General features: G+C 45.5%; 2 long non-coding RNA genes across 2 annotated transcripts in view; both read left to right on the top strand.

Annotated features, from left to right (window-relative positions):
* The first annotated feature begins 627 nt into the window (after nt 1-627).
* On the top strand, nt 628-1,789 carry LOC143739172 (uncharacterized). Its single transcript, XR_013204142.1, has 3 exons — nt 628-721; nt 1,354-1,546; nt 1,678-1,789. It is a non-coding gene; the product is annotated as an uncharacterized LOC143739172 (long non-coding RNA).
* A 318-nt stretch (nt 1,790-2,107) lies between these two features.
* The window catches only part of LOC143739171 (uncharacterized), an 8,427-nt gene continuing 1,577 nt past the window's right edge, over nt 2,108-8,957 (top strand). The window contains exon 1 of the long non-coding RNA XR_013204141.1: nt 2,108-2,206. This is a non-coding gene — a long non-coding RNA (uncharacterized LOC143739171). The remainder of the gene's footprint in view (nt 2,207-8,957) is intronic.

Below are 8,957 nucleotides of genomic sequence, written 5' to 3'. Positions count from 1 at the left end.
GTTTACTATGTAGTTGCCTAGTCAATGTTGTTTATTTAACATGGTTTATGTGACCGCTGAGCCAGACTATGACCAAGCATTGTTTTTACACACTGTCCACTACTGTCCTGCTGATTTGATGATGGTGTTGTTTGGCATCTGTCAGATGCGCCTGTGTGTGTAGTGTGGCCGCGCGCAGTGGAAATGCTGTTTTTATCGTTATGTTCTTAACATTGCTTATGATGACATACATGCTTGTGCTCTGATTAAACTGTGGTGTATTCAAGCAGGTGTGGTTGTGTTGGCCTATTTTGATCACACATCACTATTTTGACCACCTGATTTTCTCTGGGCCCACCTACATTGTGATTCCTGGCTACGCTAGTCCTGTTGCTACTAATGGTATGACTTTGCTGCCTATAGCAGTAGCCCAAATGCATTCTTTTGGAAAAGAAAAACATGTTTATTTTAGGCTGTTTACCCTTTCGCACGTACGATCACACCGGTTTGATCGCTCTTGGCTGGTCCCTGGACACCAGTGTGATTAGAACCATAGACATCATATAGAGACTAGATGCCCTATTGCCCGCTGAGCACCGAGAAATACGGCCGCCATCTTGAACCGGTCACACTCCTAGTTTTGTTGCGTGGCAGCAGATAAGATGCCAAAGCACTGTGCAGCATTTTCCTGTTCTAATCGGCGGACCATCGCAAATAGGGCCCGAGGGATTACTTTTCACACGTAAGTTTTAACATTACCGTACTATTGGTTGTATTTTGTGAATGGAATATTACCAGATAATTGAGAAGGAGCAAGGATCTTTGATATTACTGTACTGAAATCGTAGCCAGCTAACGTTAGCTAGGCTATGTTTACTGCTGAGGTGGGGTAAAGTAATAATTACAAGAGCTTCTCGGTTATCAGGTACAAGCATTCAACTGCCCTGTTGTATAAATACATATATTATATATACATAGTTTTTTTTTTTTTTGCGCACGTGATATCAGGAAGCAATATAATACACGCATGACGGCGATGCGCAAATTAAGTTACCCCCTCCCATAATTCTATGTAGAAATAAAACAATTATTATTGCTATAATAACATTGGCCAGTGAATTTTACACAAGTGTCATAGACTGTATTATCAGTGTTGGGCAGTCACTACTTGTAGCTTAGCTAGTAACTTAGTATTTTGTTGTTAGCTTCACTATTTACTGAATCAAGTAACTTTTCAGTAGCTTAACTCTATTTAAAAATTGGAGTTTTGTTGAAGAAAGGTTCTAAGAAATGTGAAGGAAGAAAATAAGCTTGACCTCCATTGTGAAATGATTTTGTGTAGACTCTCCAAAATCTTTCGTTTTCATTTTGAAGGTTTCCCAGGGACAAAGTTGTGAGGAAGAAGTGGGAAGTGGCTTTGAGGAGAGAAGGGTTCCATCCAAATGATTCATCCGTGCTTTGCTCTCAACATTTTAAGCAGGGTGATTTTGATAGGACAGGTCAGATTGTCAGACTCCGAGATAATGTTATTCCTTCCGTCTTCAGCTTCCCGGTTCACCTCCAAAGAGTAGGTGTATCCTCATGAGGCTGTTAGCATTCATAAATGTAAATATTAGCCTATATTATCAATCACGGGGCAGGGTAAGATACTTAACCCTTTATTAAAATTTCATTATGTATTATGCTTCTTGCTTTTAGTTGGAAAAGGGCAGGGATACGTCTACCTCCAGAAGAGCTGAAGAAAGTCTGCCCGTGGACTCTCAGGATTCCAAGGAAACGGCAACCTCCAGCCCACAACCTCAGCCTAATGATGTGAATATTTCTACTTTAAACATCATATCATAATGTTTCCTGGATATATTCAAATCTCACTTGTTTGCTGCCACTCATATTAAACAGGCTCACAAATAAACCCATACACACACAATTTAAGACACGTTGAACATGCATTGCTGGCACACACACACACACACACACACAGAGTGCTGGCAGTGAAGTGAAGTGAAACATTACTCAAACCATGTTAATTCCTCTTTCTACTAGGATCATGGCTATGCCTTGCCTGATTCTCCTACCACTCTTAAGACCAGACTCAGTGAAGCCTTGGCAAGAGTGGAAAGTCTGGAGCGAGAGAATGCCAAAACTACAGTGAAGAGTCTTTTGGGGGATTTGAGGAAAAATAACCTCATTAATGAAGAGCTCAAAGAGAAGCTTGAATTCTACTCTGGTAAGAAAAAATTAGCACTTTGAAATTCGTGTACATGTTATTCTTCTTACTCTCTTTATTAAACTCCTTAGTTATTATCTGAAGGGGACTTATTCATTTTAAATCATAACATTTCAGATCTTCAGTTAGACCTCGTGGCAAAGCAAGGCCACGAGTACACAAAGGACTACTGAGAATTTGCGCTCACACTCCATCTTCATGGCCCAAAGGCATACACATACCTCAGAGAGACTCGACATTTTCCCCTCCCACATCCACATACAATACAAAGGTAGGCTTAATGTTATCTGAATTTAATTTTTGGAAATTACTGATGCAAACACGTTGAAAAGCTTCTTCTCAATTTTTTTACAGGTGGCTGCGTTCGGTGGATTCCAAACCTGGCCTGAACAAAATGATGCTGGATATGCTGGAGAGAAGATGCCAGGGAGACCAGGCTAAATACGGATGTGTTTCACTCATGTTGGATGCCTTGTCCATCAGAAAACGTGTGCAATATAATCATCATACACAGTCAATGTTTTTGTAGACATGGGTGATGGAATCAGTGAGACTGATGTTGCTACTGAGGCTCTTGTGTTCATGGTGGTTGGCCTACAAGGACATTGTAAGGCTCCCATTGCTTACTTCCTGACCAACTCTCTCTCCAGAAACACAAAGGGTCCTTCTTAGTCATGCTTTGGAGGAGCTGCATGCACGGGGCATTAGGGTGGTATGTGTAACAATGGATGGGCATGCCTCCAATGTCAGCATGTGCAACCAACTTGGGTGTGACCTGAAGGCAGACCCACGAGAGCCGCTTCAAACCAGTTTCTCGCATCCGGTGACTGGCGAGAAAGTATTTGTAATGATGGACGCTTGTCACATGCTCAAGTTGGCACGTAATATGTTGCAGGTAAATAATGATCGTTGTAGACCTATTTGTACAAGTTATGCCTCTGCTGCTAAACGTTATATCTAAATATTGTTGTCTGTCCATTTGCACAGTTATGGCTGGACGTGATGATCAACATTTTGCTGTTTGAGCAGTGACTGATTCTTACTTTGCAGGCATACAGTCCAATTGCAACGACCACCATACAGATCAATTGGAGGTACTTCAATCAACGCAATGATGTGCAAAAAAAAGATGGACTGCATGCTGCCAATAAAATTACAGACAAACACGTCTACTTTGAAAACCACAAGATGAGGGTGTCCCTGGCTGCACAGACACTGAGTCGTTCCGTGTCAGTGGCTCTCCGCACAATGATGGATCTTGGGTACTCTCAGTTTAAGGACTGTGAGGCAACAGCACAATTCATTGAGGTAATACAATTAGTGATTATAGAACCAAGTACATGTTTTAATATTTACTTTATTTTTATAATTCATCGGAGTGGTAAAGCTCTGTGCAATTTGCTGTAGTTCAAAGCATACCTATGGAAAGGAAGTCAAGTAAATATTAGTACTTGCATGTTTACTCATTGAGCATAAAGTTTAGAAATATGTACTGTTCTCTTTATATTTTGAATAGATGTATGTTGATATGATGTTCTGTTGTTTAAATGTTTTTTTTTTATTGCAGTTTTCTTTCTGTTGGAATTATCTTGTATTTAGTGTGTTTCAGGTACTAGATGTTTCTAAATGGTATGCATTACACAACATCAAGTACATGTAGGGTAGGGCAAAATGGTAGGTATTGGTAGGTATTGAATGTGTTGTTCTTAAGTTCTCCCAGTTCTGCAATTACATTTTATCCAAGATTTTGTTCCATTGTCTACAAGTATACTATATAGTTAAACTGGTGCTTTCTTTGGGTTTCTTATTTCGCCATGATCAGAGTAATCCAACTTTTTTCTTTTGCAGGTGCTTGTCGATCATTGGATTTGTCATCAATATCGACACGTTGATGCTGATGATTCCTGAACTTCTCCAAGTTCATCGGTATTGTAACGAAGAGGCAGTAGCGTGAGGATCCATGTGCAGCTTTATTAAAACAGTATGCAAGTCAAACAGGCAGAGTTCAATCACAGGCTTCGAGTACAATGCAGACAAGGCAGAATCAGAGTCAGGGTTCAGGCTGAAGATCGGGGCTGGCGACAAACACTCAGGGTAATCAGATGACAAGGCAGATACAATCAGAAAAGGCAGGCGGCAAAGAATCAAAGTCCAATAAACAGTCCAGGTCATACACGGGTAATCACACACGGGATAAACGCTCAGAAATGGTTGCATGGCAAGACAAGACTTCGCAAGGAGGAAGCTGAGAGCACAGTTTAAATAGAGAAGGTCAATGGGAAACACCTGTGAGTCAAATCAGCCACAGGTACGGGGTATATGGGAAATGAAGTCCAAGGAATTAGTACTCAGGAGATGGTGACCTCTGGTGGTGAGCGGAGGGAGCCACAGAGGCTGCATTCGTGACAGAGCCTCTCCCCTGTGAGCGGCTCCTGACGCGAGGAGGCAAACGACGCCGGGGTCTTCCTCGAGATCTTGGAGCAGGTTTGTCCGGGTGATCTCTGTGGAAGTCAGTAGTGAGTGAAGGGTCTAGAACATCATTAGCATTGATCCAGGATCTTTCCTCTGGACCGTATCCCTCCCAGTCCACGAGGTACTGGAGGAACCTGCCCCGACGTCGAGTGTCCAGGATTTCATGGACCCGGTAGGCCTCCTGACCGTCGATGATGAGGGGAGGAGCTCTCTGGTCACCAGCCCCATCTAGGACCTCCTCTCCTCTCGGACCACCAGCGGGTTTGAGCAAAGAGACATGAAAGGTGGGTGAGATACGGTAATGGTCAGGTAAGGCTAATCTAAATGAAACTGGAGTGATTTGTCTAATGATTTTGAAAGGACCCACGTACCTGGGACTGAGCTTTTTGCAGGGTAACCGGAGCCGTATGTCACGGGTGGACAACCAAACCCATTGCCCCGGTTGGTAGTTGGGATTGGCTCGCCGATGACGATTGGCCTGTCCTCTGGTGCGATGCACTGCTCTTTGTAGATGCACATGAGCATTATTCCACGTCTCCTCTCTGCGTTGTAACCACAAATTAATTGCAGGTAAGTCCGAGGGTTCTCCAGACCACGGAAACAATGGGGGTTGGTAGCCTAGGATGCACTGAAAGGGGGTGAGCCCTGTAGATGGTTTGCGGAGTGAATTTTGAGCGTACTCCGCCCATAACAGATAGCGGCTCCAGTCGAACTGATTCTTCTGGCAATATGAGCGAAGGAAGCGGGTGAGTTCCTGGTTTAATCTCTCCACTTGACCGTTGGCTTCAGGATGATATCCGGAGGTTAGGCTGACATTAATGTTCAGTAGCTGACAGAAGGCGGACCAGACTCAGGAGGTGAACTGTGGACCCCGATCAGAGACTATATCCTCCGGTAGACCATAGAATCGAAAAACATTATTGCAGAGGACCTCAGCAGTTTCCAGGGCAGTGGGGAGTTTGGGAAGAGGTATTAGTCTGCAGGCTTTAGAGAAACGATCTATTACCGTGAGAATGGTAGTGTGGCCCTGAGAGAGAGGTAGGTCCGTCACGAAGTCGATGGCGATGTGTGACCATGGTCTTTATGGGATGGGTAATGGATGAAGAAGGCCGGCAGGTAATTGACACGGAGATTTGGAGGTATTGCAGATGGTGCAATTTTGAATGAACGTGATGGTGTCCGCTCGTATAGAAGACCACCAGAACTTGTTGTTGAGGAGTTGTACTGTAGCCGTTATACCTGGATGCCCGGAACTGGGGTTATTGTGTACCATTTGTATTACTCTCTGTCTTAGAGCCAGGGGAACGTACATTAGGTTGGATGGGGTTTCAGCCGGTGGTGGCTCGATGACCTGGGCTTCTGCGATTTCGGTTAGTATGTCCCACTGCACAGGTGCGAGAATGATAGTGGATGGAATGATGGGTTCTTGATCTGGCGACAGGAGGTCTGATTCATAAAGTAGAGAGAGAGCATCCGCCTTGGTATTTTGAGAGCCTGGACGATAAGTAACTCTAAAATCGAATCTGGTGAAGAAGAGTGACCATCTGGCTTGTCGATGGTTGAGTCGTTTGGCTGATTTCAGATATTCTAGGTTACGATGATCAGTGAGAACAGTGAAAGGATGTTTAGCCCCTTCCAGCCAGTGACGCCACTCCTCGAACGCTGCCTTCATTGCGAGAAGTTCGCGGTTGCCAACGTACTAATTCTGCTCGGTAGAGTTTAATTTACGGGAGAAGAAAGCACAGGGGAAAAGCTTGGGAGGTTCCCCCTGGCGTTGTGAGAGCACTGCCCCAATGCCTGTGCTTGAAGCATCTACTTCCACTATGAACTCACGTTCGGGATCGGGATGGTGCAGGATGGGAGCGGCCGTGAATCGCTCTCTTAGTGAGCGGAACGCTGCTATGGCTGCTGAGGACCAGGTTACGCGGTGGGCTCCCTTCTTGATCATGGATGTCATGGGGGCAGCGATACTGCTGAAGTCACGGATGAACCGCCTGTAGAAATTGGCGAAACCTAGGAAGCGTTGTAGTTCCTTGAGAGTAGTAGGTTGGGGCCAGTGAACTACCGCCTGTACCTTCTTCTCGTCCATGGCGACCCCTCCCGAGCTAATCACATACCCGAGGAAGGAGATGGTTTCTTGGTGGAACTCACACTTCTCTGCTTTGGCATACAATTGGTGTTGAATGAGACGTTTCAGAACCGCTCTGACGTGTTTAACGTGTTCCTCATAAGTCTCAGAGTAAATGAGGATGTCGTCAATGTAAACAATTACATTTTGGTTCAGCATGTCTCTGAAAACGTCGTTAATGAAAGCCTGAAACACGGAAGGACTATTGGACAGGCCGAACGGCATAACGAGATATTCGTAGTGCCCCGTCGTGGTGGAGAAGGTGGTCTTCCACTCGTCCCCTTCACGAATGCGGATGAGATTATAGGCACAACGAAGATCCAGTTTGGTGAAATATCTTGCTTGTCTGAGTTGTTCGAGAGCTGCAGGGACGAGAGGCAAAGGATAACGGAACTTGGTTGTGATGTCGTTGAGAGATCGATAGTCGATACAGGGACGAAGACCTCCATCTTTTTTCTTGACGAAGAAGAAGCCTGCTAATGCAGGTGACGTGGAGGGACGAATGAAACCTTTGACGAGTTCCTCCTGAATGTAGGATCTCATAGCCTCTGCTTCGGGTTGTGACAGCGGAAAGACTCTGCCCTTGGGAGGTTGTGATCCTGGGAGAAGATCTATGGTACAGTCGCTGTCTCGGTGAGGAGGTAAGTGTGTTGCTTTCACTTTGCTGAATGCCTCGGCTAGATCCTGATAGACACTGAGAAGTGGTTCTGTTAAGGAAGTCTCGCTCCCCTTCTTGACGGGTAAGTTGTGTAGACAGTTGTGAAGACAGAAGTCTGACCATTGAGTGATTTGCTTCTTAGTCCAGGAGATAGAGGGGTTGTGCAGCTCCAGCCATGGAAGTCCGAGGATGATGGGGTTTTGTGGTGATTGAAACACAAACAGATGGATTGTTTCAGTGTGGAGAACTCCAGTGCTCAACTGCAGATCTTCAGTGGTGAATTTGATGCGACCGGAGCCCAGAGGTCGGCCATCTAGCGCTGCGACTGCCAAGTGAGAGTCATAGGGAACAAGGGGAATATGGTTATTTTCCGCAAAAGACATATCAATGAAGTTTCCTGCAGCCCCCGAGTCGATCAATACTACTGTCTCGACGACCCTCCCATTTATCTCCAGAGTAACTGCAATCTCTAAACTAGAAGTAGATTTGAGAATCGGACTCACCACAGTGGGATTGCGGGACGGACGAGTAGGACAGGTTGCTCTTAAATGTCCTGGTAATCCACAGTACAAACATAGACTCTGTCGAATCCATCTCTCTCTCTCCTCCTCGCTGATGTGTGTTACGCCAATTTGCATGGGTTCTACGTCAGAGTTAACTGTAGCGAGTGACATGGGGGAAGTGGACAGACGGTTGGTGCGACGAGATCGAAGGAGATTGTCGATTTTGATGGACAGCTCGATTAATTGCTCCAGTGACCTCCCCTCGTCGCGAAAGGCAAGTTCAGACTGCAACTCCATAGACAAGCCTTTACGGTAGTGGAGCTTGAGAGGATCGTCTGGCCACCCTGTCTGAGCTGCGAGAGTGCGAAATGATAATGCATAATCCGCCGCCGAACCCCTTCCTTTCCGGAGGGACAGCAGTTGCTCACCCGCCTCCTTTCCTCCAACGGAGTGTTCAAACACCTCTTTGAAGCGTTGAATAAAATCCCTAAATGAAGGGAAAGTGGGTCTATCATCTCTCCATACTGCAGTAGTCCAATCCAACGCTCTCCCCGTGAGAAGTGAACACACAAATGCGATGCGGTTCTCATCTGCAGGATACAACATGGGTTGTTGATTAACAAACATAGAACATTGAAGTAAGAATCCCTTACATCTGTCTGGAGATCCATCAAACTTTTTGGGGAAGGCCAGACGAGGACTGGAGGTAAGGGGAATAGTCGGTGCCTGAGGCGGAGTGGGGGGTGGAACAGGCTCACTGGGTGCTGGGAGTTGAAGTGATTGTAATGCCTTTTCCAGATCTTCAGTAATAGCAGTCAATCGGTTGAGCTGTTGTTGGTGTGTGGCCAGGACCGATGCTTGAGCAGTGACCTCTGTGGTGAAGTTGTAGAACGCCGCTGGATCGAGATCTGGCGAAGTCTTCTGTAACGAAGAGGCAGTAGCGTGAGGATCCATGTGCAGCTTTATTAAAACAGTATGCAAGTCAAACAG

Source organism: Siphateles boraxobius, unplaced genomic scaffold (genome assembly GCF_051911475.1).
Source record: "Siphateles boraxobius isolate OS27281-9 unplaced genomic scaffold, OSU_SipBor_1 16, whole genome shotgun sequence".
Classification (NCBI taxonomy): domain Eukaryota; kingdom Metazoa; phylum Chordata; class Actinopteri; order Cypriniformes; family Leuciscidae; genus Siphateles; species Siphateles boraxobius.
This window is presented reverse-complemented; position numbering and strand designations above follow the sequence as displayed.